Source organism: Bidens hawaiensis, unplaced genomic scaffold, assembly GCF_021521415.1.
Source record: "Bidens hawaiensis isolate Kalapana, Puna unplaced genomic scaffold, B.hawaiensis_p1.1 tig00018835_1, whole genome shotgun sequence".
Classification (NCBI taxonomy): Eukaryota; Viridiplantae; Streptophyta; class Magnoliopsida; order Asterales; family Asteraceae; genus Bidens; species Bidens hawaiensis.
Genome location: NW_027492859.1, coordinates 58711 through 78280, shown reverse-complemented (window position 1 = coordinate 78280; position 19570 = coordinate 58711).

Genomic DNA, 19570 nt, shown 5'->3' with positions numbered 1-19570 from the left:
CCACTCAAACTACGATAAGGTGAGTTTCCCGACCCCACTTTCTAAACTGTTTTAATGAACTTTTTGGGTGGAAAGTATGTTTATATATACATATCAATATACTTAAAAACGTGTGTTGATGTGAATTATCTAAGTACTAACACTTAAAAGTCCCCACAAACACAAGTGATTAACTTCGTCCCGGTGACTTGTGGATAGTACTATTGGTTTAACAAACCCAATTGACAGGGCCAAAGGGGTATGCCGGAACGTGTTAACCCAGTTTCACATTGTCATTTATACTTATTACATTCTGTGTTTGTGGTGTTAGACATAGTACATACTAGGGGCAAAGTGGCTGTTAAATGCCAACGGGAGTACATGGGCAAGGGTGGCAATGCGTTTTAGTATAATAAATCATACACATACGTACTATGAACATTACGAACTCGTATATTGATTTTGTTCGTACTCGTGAAACTTGAAACTCACCAACTAGACGTAGTTGAACCGTTTTAACTTGCTTTTCAGGTAAGCCGAAGTTGGAATGAATTGCTTACGTGCTTGGTATTAGAAGCAAAGTTGAATAGCTATGAATAAAGGCAAATACGTAGTAATGAATAAGAAGCCCGTGAACTGGTTATGTGATTTTCATCTAGTTTGTAAACTTAGTACCAAACCATGTAATATGATGTAAGTTAGTTTGTTGAATTTCTTTATCAAAAATGTGGTTGATACCAGTGTTATCTGTTACATTCCCGTATTACGCTTCCACAACTACCTAGTCGGGATGTCCCTAGGATACCCTGATATAACCATAGGCTCGATTAGCTTTGGGAATAAAATAATAGTAAATAATATATACTGACGATTCTCGTGATGAACTCGAATGGACAAGTAGGTTATTATGGTCCGGAACGTAATAAAGGACTTGTTTGTACGAGGGAATTCGAGAAAAAGGAGTTAAACAATCCAATAGTAAAACAGCAACATATGTGTATAAAATATAATAACAAATAATTACATATGTATATACACGAGTATCCGTGCTTATGTGTTTAAATACCTGCATGTATTTTATTATGATTAATATAATCGAAGGATATTATTCATATTACTAACCATTGTGCAGGAACATGTCGAGGTCTACGGATCGTTTACCTATTGCGGTACCAACCTTATTTGGAGAGGAGGAGGACCCAGAAGAGGAATTTGGGGAGGAACCAGAGGAGGAGAAGAGCGAAAGTCTAGGAGACGTGGTGGTCCCCCATCAGGTACCCACAGATCAACCCGATTTATCAGGTTACCGTTGTGACACCTATCCCGCTAGGGAATTCCCTAGGAATGATGTAGGACAGGGAGCCACTAGTGCCTACCGGACCCCTGTGAGAGACCCTACACCTCCAGCACCCCATGTTTCCCCACCCAATATTAGAAACCGTCAGACCGCTGGTATTTCAGTGCGCCCACCGGACACACCTCTCCCCCACCTCGATCTACGTACCATAGGGGAGAAATATCACGTGTCTAGGTCACTGAGATACCTATTCCTACTTGGGGTTTACCCGCACCGATACCAGAGCCACCTCTTATGACTGATTCTGCATAGTTGTGTTTAGCGACTGATCAGATCGTAGAACAATCACACTCGATAAATAACCTTAGTCAATTCAGACAAGAAACTCAGGAAGAGGTTTGGTACCTACACCAGAATATAAGGGATGTGAGGAGAATGAATGTTGGCAACCGATGGCTAATGGAGCAGATTGAATCTCAGTTGTGGATCGATAGGGCAATCATTGTATCATTAATAGCGGTTGTAGTATGGTTGGTTTATCTTGTACGTATGGATAAGTAGAACGCTATTTGTAAATTTCATGTACATAGTCTTTTGATATCCCATGCACATTTTGTAGTAGCATGTTGAGCTGGATTGGGAGTTGTATACAGTTTAGTACTATTACAAGCACTGGCCCTTATCGGGTTAAGTCTATATGTCACTTAGTGAAAAATTTTGATACGCATATACAAGCGCTGGCCTTTACCAGATTAAGCCTATGCGCTAATTTTGAATGCATATGTACAGTAATTATTATGATTAATACAACCGTGTTTTCTGGCATAATTGTGTGTTAGTGAATTGTAATATCGTGATATTGTGCGTATTATGGTGGAAGCGATATTAATTATTATATGTTTGAATATTTTATAGAATGGCCCCAAAGAAAGCTAATCTTATATCTGAAGTGGAAGTGGCTGCAATGATTGCTCCACAACTACAAGCAGTGATACCGACAATTGTAGCACAAGTCACTGCAGGCATACATGCCAACATTACTGTTAATGAACCTACGAGCACCACTACGGCCACTGCTAATATATCTCCGCCTAATACTAATGTAGACCCATGTGTTACTACCCCGTTGACTACTGATAATGTTATAAACACTAATAATACTCGCCTGACTGTTAATGTTGTTGGGAACCCTGAAACCGTTTTGAACCCCAATAATGTCACGAATCCAAACCCCGTACCGGTTATCAACACAACTACTAATAATAACACTTGACCAAATACTGGTAACAATCGTAATAACCATGAACCCCCACATCAGGATTATGCGTACAAAAAGTTCACATCGTGTAAACCGACTTAATTCAAAGGTATTGAGGGACCTAACGGATTAGTCAAATGGATTGAAAAGACCGAGTCCGTAATTAATATCAGTGAATGTCCACCAGACCGTATAGTCAAATTCGCTACAAGTATGTTTCTGGATCATGCTTTGATGTGGTGGAACAAAGTGGTCCAAATAAGGGGACAAGATGCTATAAACCGCATGTCATGGACCGAACTTAAAACCCTTGTGCTAGAGCATTTTTGCCCAAAAAGTTAGATTCAAATATTGGAACATGAATTGTGGAATTTGGAAATGAATGGTGCTGACCATGTAGGATATACAAATAATTTTAACGAACTGTCTCGCTTAGTACCGTGGTTAGTTACTCCGGAAGCTAAACGTATTGAAAGGTACATCTGGGGATTGACCCTGCCATGAGGAGTATAGATAATTCAGTAGTCCACCCAACATTGGAAAGTGTTGTATCTCAAGCGGGTGTTGTTACTTTTGATCTTATGAGAAGTGGTGTGATAAGGATGCCGGGGGAAATATCTAGTTTGAAACGATCTGATTATGGAACAAGGATGAAAGAGAACCCTCAAAATAAACGAGCCCGTCCGAATACCCGAAATTATGCAATGACCAGTTCGAATGTGAAACAACAGGCTTATAAGGGAACTTTACCAAAGTGTGGGAAATGTAATCTTCATCATACGGGTGATTGTAAATCAGTAGTTTTTCACAAGTGTGGAAGAACTGGACACTATGCCCCCAATTGTAGAACCCCACCAACAATGTAAACCAACCACAACAACCAACCCAACTACCTCGATCTCAACCAACCCGACCACAACTCAATCAACAAACCCCACCTACCATGAACCTCCGTACCTGCTACGAATATGGTAGTACGGAACATTTTCGGAGATACTGCCCCAAGCTGAACCAGGGTGTAGTGAGAAGGCAGAATCAAGCACAAGCATGAACTTCCAAACCAGCTAGGGGACGCGAGTTTGTAATAGGATCGGGTGAAGCGCGTCATGATCCGAACGTTGTGACAGGTACATTTTTAGTTTCTGGTCAGTATGCTTCAGTTTTATTTGATACGGGCGCCGATAGAAGTTCATATATGTTAACTTTTTACCCTTACAAAATATGCTGGTTAGTGAGTGTAACACCCCGTGACCGCAGCGGAAACGTAAACGGGATGCGACAGACACCTCTGATATCAACCACATTGTTTATAAAGAAAATCGAATGTATTAATATACTTCAAAATTACATTGTCTCGTCTTTCGTTATCGTCTAGGTGATACACACTTCATACAATACGATTCATAATTCTATCGGTTATAATGTATCCTAACGTCCAGCACGCAAAACTTACACACATCAAGCACTTAGCACGTAATCAATCACTTTATCTTAGTTGTACCTGAAAAGCATGTGAGAAAACGGGTCAACTACGAATAGTTGGTGAGTTTCACAATTTTAGTAAACCATGATAAATCCATATCATAACATAATATTATCTGGGGACACTGTCAGCCCATAAATACATTTAATAACCTCTGGGAACTCTGTTACCCCAGAAACACATTTAATAACCTCTGGGAGCTCTGTTACCCCAGAAACATACTTCCAATAACCTGTGGGAACTCTGTTACCCCAGAAACATACTTCCAATAACCTCTGGGAACTCTGTTACCCCAGAAACACATTTAATAACCTCTGGGAACTCTGTTACCCCAGAAACATACTTCCAATAACCTCTGGGAACTATGTTACCCCAGAAACTGTTGCGGGACCTTACAATATTAACAACTCAAACAATTACCGTTTCAATACATTACCATGCGATTCCCGTACATTAAACATTATATAAATACATTCATTTCCATGCGTTCAGCACGTACTTAATCATTTTGATGAAAACATGCTTTCCGCCCCGGGAAAATATTTAAAACAGTTCTGTAAAAGGGGCTCGTGAAAACTCACCTTAGCACATGCAAGTAGGTAACAACAATCAATATCAGTTAACTCGTCCAATCTGTAATATGATCCCTACGATCATTATTATACAATTATTGTTTATATAATCTTTAATCTTATCAATCGGTACACCTGGGGACACTGTCAACCCAGCACTGTACCCGTTCTGGGGGCAAGGTTAACCCAGAAACACTTCTCCGTACTCAGATTGTGATGTCGTTTAGAGTTCCAAGGTCACAACTACTATTAGTCGTTTTTCTCGTTTTGCGTGCCTAGCACTGTTATCCGTTTTTATGTTTCAAAAATGAGTTTGGTCGCACACGACCCGAAAATAGTGGTTGTCTGATAATTTAATTTAAAATGTGAAATTATAGCTCAGTTTAGACGTCCCGATTGGCCGCGGGACCCGTTTCCGTCTTTGGCGTACCGGAAACTATTAAAATAGATTAAAATTACTCAAATCATCCGAATTATTTTCGGATGATTTATTTTTACTTGTTTAGCTCATTTATATGAAAATAGTTCATTTTTAGGGTTTTTGTACACCAGTCAGCTCGCTTAAGCGAACTTCACCGGTTTACGCGTTTTACTTTAAAAGTTTGATAATTAGCACAAATAATTATCCGTTTACTCTCGGATCTTGAAATTTTGCACAAATCACTTTTTAACAGTGGGGAATTTTATAAAAATATTTCCAGAATTAATTCTTATATTTAAAATTTACTTATCTATTTTTAAACACCATTTAAACACTAAATATGTCGTAAATACCAAACGATCTTAGAAAAATCCCAAATTTCTCCTGGATGTCCCCTGCCATCCACATAGTCCCCTGTAATTTTCCAAAACCAAAATCTTCTTTTAAATGCCATTTTTACTAAAACCGAGCTAGAAATCCCTAGAACTCGTTTTACCGAAAAGCCTACTTAGACTTCTTCAACGGACCTCACATTTTGTGTGTGACTTATACATGATATGAAAAGCTTACCCACAATGTTCATCCTTCATCCAAAAATTACCAAAAATTCACAGAACTCATATTTCCATGTGTTTAACACCTCTGTAAAATTTCGTGACCTAACTCTAAACGACCAACAATCTGTCCAAAAACACATACACCGACAAAAACCGAATATACCTTTCGTTTTCTGCCACTACAAGCTACAAACTCATCTTTCCGCCTTATCTACCACTAAATACAGAGCCTACAAACAACATACCACAATACCAAGCAAGTTACACTCACGATCAAGCCATTTCATTCATGATTACGGTTATGATACTAAAACAAAGATTTAACCGTAAAAATTCGTTTTCGACTCTTTTAACTCCTTTCTTGGACCAAGATCCCTTGTATAACTTGTATACATCACTTGATTATGCAAGAATCGGTTTCATCTCGGGTTTTCACCCATTTTTCATTTGAAACCTCATTTTCTTGTAACTAACTCGAGAAAGAACTATGAAAACGATTATAACTCGGTCTTTACCTTGGTTTTTCTTGTTAAATTGTCTCGGTTTTTGATCAAGGAGTTGAGAGTGGAGAGGATTTGGGTGATTTTTGCTTGAAAAAAAGAAAATGAAAGGTGTTGTGAGGATGTGTAGTCCGATCGGACTATAGGGTGGATGGGGTGGGTCCCACAAATCCATTCTTGGCCACTCATTTTGATTGTGTAATCCGGATAATGTTGTGGATAATCTGGTTCAGTTCGTTTTTCGGTTAAACGTTTAATTCCGCTCAAAACGAGGCCAACACGGTCGTTTTTCGGCTTAAAAATAAAATTTATATAAAACCCATTTAAAACTTAAACCATGACATTTATTAGCTTAAAACGTCATATTATTAGTTATTACGCATCTTTTTCGGCTTGATCGATCGTCTCTTTTGCTCGGCTTGGTATTAAAGGTTTCGTTTAACGTACCGACGTACTTTTAAATCGAAATCCTTTTTCTGTGCCTTAATCCACTTATCCCGAAGCTGTAATACTTCGTAACATCACTAAACATTATATATTTCGTCTATAATGTAATCCCCGATTCGTTCGGGTTTCAATAACCGTTCATCGATTAATCGTAATTTCGATACGACTAGCTGTATATTCGAGTATAATTCGTAATGTGAATCTTATATACTCGTATAAGCACATTATAATTCCTATATTCAGTATTGAATAACACGTAAATAGTATATTCCGGCTAGGGTATACCTGAATTTGCCGGAATCGTTACATTCTCCCCCCGTTACAAAAATTTCGTCCTCGAAATTTTACGCATCAACTACTTCCTTTTGCGGAAATAGGTGGGGGTATTTCCTTCAGAATTCACTCTCGCGTTACCAAGTATAATCTGGTCCTCGCTGTGAATTCCCACTTAATCTTAATTAATAACGCTTGGTGTGTCCAAAATGTTTAGTTTTCCCGTCTATTATCTTTACGGAATTAGTTATGATATCAAGCATGTCCTCTATGAGTACCTCTATTACTAGTACTCTCGTTGCCTCATCGCTTAGGCACTTTTCAATCCGTATACATGGCAAAACCTCATGTATAGAACTTAGTCACTAGAATACTTTAATCGGTAAACAAAATGACCAACCAAAGAGATAGTTCTCATGGGGTCCAAATTATTAAGAAGCTATTTTCGGTTTTGCCAAACCTCATATCACCTCTCTAAGGTGATGCCTTAAAATACCTTGTCACCCCTTTCCGGCGACAATGGTTTCCTTTGAATGTTGGCATAACTCCTTTGCCAATTACGCGCTGCTTTCAATTTGTCTTAAATATTATAAATCTGATTGGTTGATTCTCGAATGAATTCGACTCTTATGGCTTGATTGACGCCCATTTTCAATTTAACAAATTGGTGATAATTACTTCACCCATAAAAAGCTTCAAGCTCTCGATGCTTCCTTCCCCGCCTTCCAATAATGGAAGTAGGATCACTATTTTGATTTGAGATAATTGAAAATGGCACTCCACGACGAGTTACCAATTCAACATTATGAATTTGGGCGAGAATTCATTGTGGTAATCGTTATAGATTGGGATGAAATGTGAGGATTGGTTAATCAATCCGCGATTACCCAATTTTCCTCATGCCTTTGATATATAACTTGGGAATTTGCATCTCGAAATCCAATGTAATTTATTCCCACTATCATTGGCGAATTTTCTGTCATTGAGGCGTTCCCAAGGGTTTTCGGTATGCAGCCTTATCTCTTGCATAACTCAATATTCACCAATACACGTGACCATATCTTTCTCCAAACTCGACCATTAATAAAAATCCTTTCAGATATCCGTATCATCAATAGTCAAATCCGATCCCGGATGTATGGATTATTTCGATCTATGCGCTTCATCCATGATTAATTCACTAAGGTCATGGAGGGTCGGGACCCAAACCCGATCTTTGAAATAGAGAGTTTCGTCCACGCGCTGTCCGAAATTCCTTTCGTTGCCGTAAAGTTCCTCCTTTTCCAAATGTCCCTCTTTCAATGCCTCATATTTAGTTCCTTCTGATCGAATATGTGATGCAACTTTTATGATCGGTGACGATGGAGCACCTCGTATCGTAGAGACAATGTCTCCACATTTAAGTGCATAGATAACCGCTCCCAGTTCTAAGTCGTGAGTAGTGTAATCTTACTCGTGTACTTTTAACTGTCGGGAAGTATAGGCTATGACCTTAATATACTGCGTCAACACGCATTCTAACCCTTTACGCGATGCGTCACAATACGTGACAAAACCATCGTCTCCATCGGGGAGACTTAAAATCGGCGCTTGGCACAATTTTAATGGTTTCTATCTTAATTGGGTCTTTGTTAAATCCTTGTTGCTTCACAACATGACCAAGGGATTATGCCCTCTTTATTCAAAATCACATTTTGAAAACTTCGTGTATAGCTCATCTTGCTTTAACACTTCCACAATTTTCCTTAACCGTCGATCGTGCTCTTCCTTACGTTGCAAATATATCAAAATATTATCAATGAATGCTATGACAAATTTGTCCAAATAAGGTTTACAGACTCGATTCACGAGTTCCATGAATGCTGCCGGCGCATTTGTTAGCCCGAAAGGCATAACTAAGAATTCATAATGGCCGTAGCGAGTCCGAAACACTGTTGTCGCAACGTTTTCCTCTCGGATTTTTCATTTGGTGATAACTATATCTAAGACCAATTTTCTAAAAACAAAACGCCCTCTGCAGTTGGTTTAACGGATCATTTACTTCGAAGAAGTGAGCACCTACTCTTGATCATCACTTTATCCAATTTTCCGTAGTCAACACATATCCTAACACTTCCGTCCTTCATTTCCCAATTAAAACTGGTACACCCCATGGTGACTAACTAGGTCGTATAAAATCTTATCCAACAATTCTTGTAACTGGTTGGATAAATCTTGCATCTCGGACGGTGCAAGTCGGTAGGGTGCCTTAGCAATAGGGTCAGCTTGAGACATTAAATCGATTCTGAATTCAACCTATCGGGTTGGCGGTAATCCAGGAAGTTCTTTTGGGAAAACTTGTGGAAATTTGCGTACCACCGGGATATTTTCTATATGTTTTCTTTTAAAATACTTTGGCAATCACGTTGTTAAATACACCACGTCTTCTTGTCGTAAATATTATAACATCTCAAGATGAGATTTGAGTGGCAACATAATACCGTACACTTTTCTCTGTATTTAATCGCTTCATAGTCCGAAAGAGAATTTCTAATCATCTTCTTTCCCTATATGATTTCTGCTTAATGTTGAGTTAGCCCATCCATGCTAACTATCACGTCAAAACTTCTTTGTTTTACTGGTCGTAGGTCAATAAGGAAAGGTTAATCGTTCCGAATAATAGGACAATTCCGTACAACTTAGTTAACCATTAGGGATTTACCGTTAGCGATTCTACTGTCTAGGGTTCTATAGTTTCACTAATCGGTATCTTTCCAAAGGGTAGGAGGTTAGCAGGAACTAACTTCTATCGACGACCGTAAAAATATCACTGAAGCCTATTGATTTAAAATTACAACATACTTAATACCACTTTTGGATCATGACGTGCCTTATTTGATTTACTCACAAAAGCACGGCTCCTTGCTCGATCAGAGGTTGATGCTTGTCATGAGGTTCGTCTTCCAATGACACCTTGGTTCAACTTTGGGCAATTTCTCTTGAAACGTTCTGTACTGCCACTTTCATAGCAAATACAACTGTTTGGCATAATTTGATTTCTTTGGGTGGATTGTTATTGAAGTTGTTGGGTTCGGAGTGGTCGTACAGGAATGGGTTGGGGGTTGCCGGTTCACAAGGCTTCAATTGGTTCCACAATTGGGGCATTACGTCCATCTTTACTACACCTGTGGCCCACTATCACTCGACATTCTTCTTCCTGCCGATAACCATATATTTTCCACATTCAGGGAAGGACCCTTTATGCGGTTCATGGTTTCACACCAGAACTAGTCTTAGTATAATTCTGGGTTGTAGGACATACCTACTTATTCACAAGTCTATCTTGCACTATACCTTTATCATTTCCCTTCTTTAACACTCGACGTCTCACCCAACGTCCTTCCATTCCGCTTCCCATAAAGTCAAATATATCAATGCTGGCTTGTGCCACAACCCTTCCAAAGGTTGTATATATTTTACAGGGTTGGCTATACTCCTTATCGATGGAGTTAGTCACCAATCTAGCACTCACTTTGCTTTGTTTCAGGAGTAATTAGCCATGTTACCCGACATGACAATTCCTTCAAACGATTTGCGTGTTCTAAGTGATCAGCACACAACATTTCTATCTTTCATAGCTCAGTTTCCAATCTCTGAGTTTAATTACTCGAATAAAAATGCTCTAGCACAAGAATTTTAAATCCTGACCATATCATCTGAGTAATAATTTTCCAACTATAATTTTTGTACCATCGTGTTCCATCACGATACAACATAATCTACCAACATATCTGTAGCATATTTCACTACACAATATTCTAGACTCTTACCAATATCCTTAACCATTTCGATCTTTTCCATCCACTCGCTAATCTATTCCTCCCTTTACCATCAGTAAACTATTAATAATTTCCTTACCACAAACAACAAACATATCCTTCATACCGGATCTAATTCATTACGACTACTATTTATGTTTAGTTTATAACTAATACTTGTAGTTATAATAGCATTCGGTGTAACATTTTCACTCTTAGTAATTACATTAAGAGTCGAAATATTCATAATCATGTGATTGCTCGATCTATAATTCCGCGATCACATTTGCATCAACACTAGCAGTGAACAGTGATACGACATTCGGTATCATCATCTGCTATTTTTGAGCAATCAACTGAATCATATCAATCTCCATCATTGGAGTTACTCTTTTTATGTCATTCTGCCGTACTCATCCCGTACGCAGTAATCAATACTAATCTCACCATATAACTCGTTACCAGCTCAATCATAACAACAGGTACACATACACACCAAATATTATCACATATATTACACATACCGACATCTAGTATATATGTCCCACAAATATAATAATATATGGACTTAACCTGACATCGGTTAACGTTTAAATATGTTTCATAACCCTTGTCACAAACTGACATATAGACCTTTCTCAACAAAGATCAATGTTTAATATGCTTGATTTCAATATCCTTTTGCATGTCAGCATAACCGATACATGCTCACCGTGAGCACCGAACGATTACGTACCACGGAGTTATAATATCCGTGTCTATTCGTATATCCGGCATACACAGTATACCTCCTACGAACGAACAACCAACTATGCCATAATGATTCCAACACTTCTTTGTGTATAGGTAATCATTCTATTCGAGCATACATGGGTGTAAACATCTAACGGATGTAAGGATAACATAGGAAGTTATTAGAATAGGCGGTACCGGTGTTGGTAGGGTATGGGATTTATCAATTTTTGGCTGGGAGTGACGGTTACTAGACATTTCTGGTTAATGTCAAACGGGAGATTTGATTTGGTACCATCATAACTATAACCCGATAAGTCCGACTTATCACCAACCGATGCTCTAGAAATTTCAGCATCCTCGGTACTTTTTATTATCACATCCCCCGGTTCCTTATCCGGGTCTTATTTCCCAATACTTGAACCCACAAGATATGCACACGTATATATATATATATATACATACTAGCACATATAAATAATATTATATACTGTACACATATGTTGCCATTTTTACCTATTAATGTACCCCGTGACATTCCCCTGAATTCCCTCGTGCGGACAAGTCTGTTATTATGTTCCGGACCATAATAACTCACTTGTCCATCCAAGTTCATCCAGACCTCGTCACTATAAATTATTAGTTGATATTCAGATCCTATAACACTTGAGCTACTGGTTATATTTTAGGTATCTTTTAAAGACATCCTAATTCTTTATAACCAATGGCTCTGATACCAAGTTCTGTAACACCCCGTGACCGCAGCGGAAACGTAAACGGGATGCGATAGACACCTCTGATATCAACCACATTGTTTATAAAGAAAATCGAATGTATTAATATACTTCAAAATTACATTGTCTCGTCTTTCGTTATCGTCTAGGTGATACACACTTCATACAATACGATTCATAATTCTATCGGTTATAATGTATCCTAACGTCCAGCACGCAAAACTTACACACATCAAGCACTTAGCACGTAATCAATCACTTTATCTTAGTTGTACCTGAAAAGCATGTGAGAAAACGGGTCAACTACGAATAGTTGGTGAGTTTCACAATTTTAGTAAACCATGATAAATCCATATCATAACATAATATTATCTGGGGACACTGTCAGCCCATAAATACATTTAATAATCTCTGGGAACTCTGTTACCCCAGAAACATACTTCAAATAACCTCTGGGAACTCTGTTACCCCAAAAACACATTTAATAACCTCTGGGAGCTCTGTTACCCCAGAAACATACTTCCAATAACCTCTGGGAACTCTGTTACCCCAGAAACATACTTCCAATAACCTCTGGGAACTCTTTTACCCCAGAAACACATTTAATAACCTCTGGGAACTCTGTTACCCCAGAAACATACTTCCAATAACCTCTGGGAACTCTGTTACCCCAGAAACTGTTGCGGGACCTTACAATATTAACAACTCAAACAATTACCATTTTAATACATTACCGTGCGATTCCCGTACATTAAACATTATATAAATACATTCATTTCCATGCGTTCAGCACGTACTTAATCATTTTGATGAAAACATGCTTTCCGCCCCGGGAAAATATTTAAAACAGTTCTGTAAAAGGGGCTCGTGAAAACTCACCTTAGCACATGCAAGTAGGTAACAACAATCAATATCAGTTAACTCGTCCAATCTGTAATATGATCCCTACGATCATTATTATACAATTATTGTTTATATAATCTTTAATCTTATCAATCGGTACACCTAGGGACACTGTCAACCCAGCACTGTACCCGTTCTGGGGGCAAGGTTAACCCAGAAACACTTCTCCGGACTCAGATTGTGATGTCGTTTAGAGTTCCAAGGTCACAACTACTATTAGTCGTTTTTCTCGTTTTGCGTGCCTAGCACTGTTATCCGTTTTTATGTTTCAAAAATGAGTTTGGTCACACGACCCGAAAATAGTGGTTGTCTGATAATTTAATTTAAAATGTGAAATTATAGCTCAGTTTAGACGTCCCGATTGGCCGCGGGACCCGTTTCCGTCTTTGGCGTACCGGAAACTATTAAAATAGATTAAAATTACTCAAATCATCCGAATTATTTTCGGATGATTTATTTTCACTTGTTTAGCTCATTTATATGAAAATAGTTCATTTTTAGGGTTTTTGTACACCAGTCAGCTCGCTTAAGCGAACTTCACCGGTTTACGCGTTTTACTTTAAAAGTTTGATAATTAGCACAAATAATTATCCGTTTACTCTCGGATCTTGAAATTTTGCACAAATCACTTTTTAACAGTGGGGAATTTTATAAAAATATTTCCAGAATTAATTCTTATATTTAAAATTTACTTATCTATTTTTAAACACCATTTAAACACTAAATATGTTGTAAATACCAAACGATCTTAGAAAAATCCCAAATTTCTCCTGGATGTCCCCTGCCATCCACATAGTCCGCTGTAATTTTCCAAAACCAAAATCTTCTTTTAAATGCCATTTTTACTAAAACCGAGCTAGAAATCCCTAGAACTCGTTTAACCGAAAAGCCTACTTAGACTTCTCCAATTTTCCATGATATTTACATGATATGAAAAGCTTACCCACAATTTTCCATGATATTTAACTATTTTTCACCATTTTTGGCCAAAACCGAGCATTAAATTCACCAAATATTCATCCTTCATCCAAAAATTACCAAAAATTCACAGAACTCATATTTCCATGTGTTTAACACCTCTGTAAAATTTCGTGACCTAACTCTAAACGACCAACAATCTGTCCAAAAACACATACACCGACAAAAACCGAATATACCTTTCGTTTTCCGCCACTACAAGCTACAAACTCATCTTTCCGCCTTATCTACCACTAAATACAGAGCCTACAAACAACATACCACAATACCAAGCAAGTTACACTCACGATCAAGCCATTTCATTCATGATTACGGTTATGATACTAAAACAAAGATTTAACCGTAAAAATTCGTTTTCGACTCTTTTAACTCCTTTCTTGGACCAAGATCCCTTGTATAACTTGTATACATCACTTGATTATGCAAGAATCGGTTTCATCTCGGGTTTTCACCCATTTTTCATTTGAAACCTCATTTTCTTGTAACTAACTCGAGAAAGAACTATGAAAACGATTATAACTCGGTCTTTACCTTGGTTTTTCTTGTTAAATTGTCTCGGTTTTTGATCAAGGAGTTGAGAGTGGAGAGGATTTGGGTGATTTTTGCTTGAAAAAAAGAAAATGAAAGGTGTTGTGAGGATGTGTAGTCCGATCGGACTATAGGGTGGATGGGGTGGGTCCCACAAATCCATTCTTGGCCACTCATTTTGATTGTGTAATCCGGATAATGTTGTGGATAATCTGGTTCAGTTTGTTTTTCGGTTAAACGTTTAATTCCGCTCAAAACGAGGCCAACACGGTCGTTTTTCGGCTTAAAAATAAAATTTATATAAAACCCATTTAAAACTTAAACCATGACATTTATTAGCTTAAAACGTCATATTATTAGTTATTACGCATCTTTTTCGGCTTGATCGATCGTCTCTTGCTCGGCTTGGTATTAAAGGTTTCGTTTAACGTACCGACGTACTTTTAAATCGAAATCCTTTTTCTGTGCCTTAATCCACTTATCCCGAAGCTTTAATACTTCGTAACATCACTAAACATTATATATTTCGTCTATAATGTAATCCCCGATTCGTTCGGGTTTCAATAACCGTTCATCGATTAATCGTAATTTCGATACGACTAGCTGTATATTCGAGTATAATTCGTACTGTGAATCTTATATACTCGTATAAGCACATTATAATTCCTATATTCAGTATTGAATAAAACGTAAATAGTATATTCCGGCTAGGGTATACCTGAATTTGCCGGAATCGTTACAGTGAGCTAACGAAACCATACACTCTAGAACTCGCTAACGGTAAGTCTATACTTGTTAACCGAATAATCCGAAACTGTTCCCTTATCCTAAATGACCACCCATTTCTTATTGATTTACTTCCAGTATAATTAGGAAGTTTTGATGTTATAGTCGGTATGGACTGGCTGTCTAAGTTTAAGGAGGAAATAGTTTGTAAGGATAAGACTGTTAGGATTCCTCTCCCGAATGATGAGGTGATGATTGTTCAATGTGAGAAATCGGGTACTATACTTCCTCTCGTATCCCAACTTAAGGCATTAAAATACTTGCGCCTAGGATGTACATTATACTTGGTGAGCATAACAGTCAAGGAACCTGATGTAAAGCGAATAGAAGACATCCCACTGGTACACGAGTATTCAGATGTATTTCCCGATGAGTTGCCTGGTTTACCACCGACCCGACAAGTTGAATTCCATATTGATCTGATACCGGGAGCAGCTCCCATTGCTAAGGCACCTTACCGGCTATCACCTTCTGAAATGCAAGAACTATCCAACCAATTGCAAGAGTTATTAGACATGGGCTTTATCTGACCTAGTTATTCAACATGGGGAGCACCGGTGTTATTTGTGAAAAAGAAAGACGAAATTTTTCGGATGTGTATTGATTATCGGGAGTTGAATAAAGTGACTATAAAGAATAGATATCCCTTACCCCGAATTGATGACTTGTTTGATCAGCTCCAGGGTGCGAAGTATTTTCCAAAAATTGATCTCAGATTGGGTTATCATCAAGTAAAAATTCAAGAAGAGGATATCCCAAAAATAGCCTTCCGAACTCGATATGGTCACTATGAATTTTTGGTAATGCCGATTGGATTGACCAATGCACCTGCAACGTTTATGGACCTCATGAACCGGGTTTGCAAACCTTACCTTGATAAATTCGTGATAGTGTTTATCGACGACATTTTGATATATTCCAAAAGTAAAGAACAACACGAACAACATCTGTGGGTAATCTTGGAGTTATTGAGGCAAGAAAAGCTATACGCCAAACTGTCCAAATGTGAATTTTGGCTACAAGAAGTCCAACTCTTAGGACATATTGTGAATTAACAAGGAATCCAAGTAGACCCAAGTAAAGTTGAGGCCGTTAAGAATTGGCAAGTACCTAAATCACCAAAAGAAATTCGCCAATTTTAGGGATTAGCCGGGTATTACAGACGATTTATTGAAAACTTTTCAAGCATTGCCCAACCTTTAACCCTCTTAACTAAGAAAGATCGAACGTATGAATGGGGAGAAGAACAAGAAATGGCCTTCCAAACGTTAAAACAAAAGTTGAGTGAAGCTCCAATATTACGATGGAACTGAGGATTTGGTGGTCTATTGTGATGCATCTCGTAAAGGTTTAGGATGTGTATTGATGCAAAGAAAGAAAGTAATAGCATTTGCTTCCAGAAAATTAAAGATACACAAGAAAAATTATACAACCCACGACTTGGAATTGGGAGCAGTTATCTTTGCATTGAAGAACTAGAGACATTACTTGTACGACACCAAATGTACCATCTATGCCGACCACAAAAGCTTACAACACTTATTTGATCAGAAGGAGCTGAATATGACACAAAGAAAATAGGTAGAACTGTTAAATGATTATGATTGTGAAATTAAATACCACCCGGGTAAGGCCAATTTAGTAGCTGATGCTTTAAGCCGAAAGGAAAGAGTTAAACCGTTAAGGGTACGAACACTCAGAATGATTGTCCAAAGTAGCCTAATCGAACAAGTACGTATTGCACAAAACGAAGCCTTAAAAGAGGATCAATTAGAAAAGGAAGAACTACAAGGGAATGAAAAGAATTTGGAGAAGAAAATTGACGAAGTATTCTATTATAAAAACCGGGTCTGGATTCCGACACTTGATAAACTTCTTGAATCGATTCTTGATGAAGCACACAAGTCCAAATATTCTATTCATCCATGTACTGAAAAGATGTATAAAGATGTTAAGGAATTTTACTGGTGGCCCGACATGAAAAAGGATATATTCGTGTATGTAAGTAAATGTGCAACGTGTGCAAGAGTTAAGGTTGAATACCAAAAACCTTCGGGAATGTTGCAACAACCCGAAATACCTCAATGGAAATGGGAACAAATTACCATGGACTTTTTAACGCACCTTCCAAAAACCTCCCGAGGGCACAATGCCATTTGGGTAATTATAGACCGATTAACCAAATCCCCACACTTCGTTTAAATCCGTAACAACTGCACTACTGAAAAACTCACTCAAATTTACATTGATGAAATTATATCTCGACACGGAGTACCTCTCCCAATTATTTCAGATCGAGACAGTCAGTTTACTTCACATTTCTGGCAAGCATTTCAAGAAGCTCTGGGAACCCGAATAGACCTGAGTACCGCTTAACATCCCCAAACAGATGGTCAATCTGAATAAACCATCCAAACCTTATAAGATTTACTTCGTGCTTGTGTACTGGATTTTAAAGGGAATTAACACCTCCCGTTTATTGAATTCTCTTACAATAACAGTTACCACAGTAGTATACAAGCAGCGCCTTATGAAGCGTTATACGGGCGAAAATGTAGATCATCACTTTGTTGGATAGAAGTGGGTGATACTCAAATTTCAAGATCCGTTTTAATTCAAGAAACAACTGATAAGATTCATAAGATTAAACAAAAGTTGAAAGCCGCCCGTGACTGATAGAAAAGCTATACCGATGTTCGTAGAAAACCATTATCTTTTGAAATAGGCGACAATGTGTTCTTGAAAGTATCGCCATGGAAAGATGTTAAAAGGTTTGGAAAGACGGGTAAATTTTCCCTGAGATACATTGGACCTTTCTAAATTATTGCAAAAATTGGTCCCATAGCTTACCGACTGAAATTACCCCTAGAACTGAGCACCATTCATGATGTGTTTCATGTGTCGAATATGAAAAAGTGTCTTACTGACGAAACGAAAATCGTACCACTGGAAGATGTTCAAATCAATGAAAGGCTCAACTTCATAGAAGAACCAGTAGAAATTCTGGACCGGAAAACCAAACAGTTACGACACAACAAAATCTCATTAGTAAAAGTTCGGTGTAATTCAAAACAAGGACCCGAATATACTTGGGAACTAAAGGACGAATTCCGAAAGAAATACCCACACTTGTTCCCTAAAAAAAACCGATGAAATATCAAATTTCGGGGACGAAATTTCTTAACGGGGGAGAATGTGACATTCGTGACAAAACGAGGTATACCTTATTTACTACGTAGCGAGTAAACGATAAATCGGTTAATTTGTAGTGCTTAAACGAGTAACCAACCGATACTTATTATGACCCGTATATATACTGAGGGTCATATACGAGTTATATATATGTTATAGAGGCTAACATATTAATATTTAGGCCCCAGTATGTTTAAAACCATTTAAACGAAAAAGGTTTCGTTTGTTGATACACTATAAGTTTAAACGCAATCGTTAACATCAAAATGAGCATTGCAGCATCCGTTAAGCCGAAAAATATTTATAAAACACTTATATGACATGTTCTAAGCAATCGGTGAAAATATTTTGGATATTTACAATAAGTCAGTACGTTTTTCTTATTTTACAAAAATAGGTTGAAAAATACTCGTTTTCGCGCTATTTTTCGCACTCGAACTAGTTTTCTTGCGAAAAACCGAACCCAAATTAAACTTTGGACCGACATTTACGCGTGGCACGAATAACTAGGTACTATTGGCCAAAAAAGAGGCCCAATGGGCCTTTATATTTGCGGCCGCAAGAAAAGGGTTCCCCCCTTAATATATATTATTGTTCAATAGCTTTCAAGACCCATTTCATACAAACTCCAAAACCTACTTCTGGCCAGCTCTTGCACCTTCAAAACCCTGCAAAAACACCAAGGTAGAAAACTAATTTTTATGAACTTTTGATCAAGTTTTAATCATGTTACAATCTTATAAACATGTCTTGATTAGTTTTAAACATGTTTAACCATCCAAAAAACATAAAAATCAACAAAAATCATGTTTTGATGTTAAACATGTTTAAAACTAATCAATTCATTCATGTGTATCCTGTTTTCTCAAATTAAGGGTTGTTTGACATAGGAGAAGTTGAGACAGTAGAAGAATATGAAAGGAGGCAATCAAGGTACAAATAAAATTTGGATGAGGTACCAATCAAGATGGATAAAATAATCTTTATGGAAGCAAAAGTTGAAAGGCAAGACATTAAGATTGAAGAGTTTGTGCCATTCTCCAATTACTTTGATGGTCTCAAAACTCAGAAAACAATTGGCATTGAACCACCTAGACCAAGTGAAAGATTCAAGAAAGGAAATTCTCATAAAA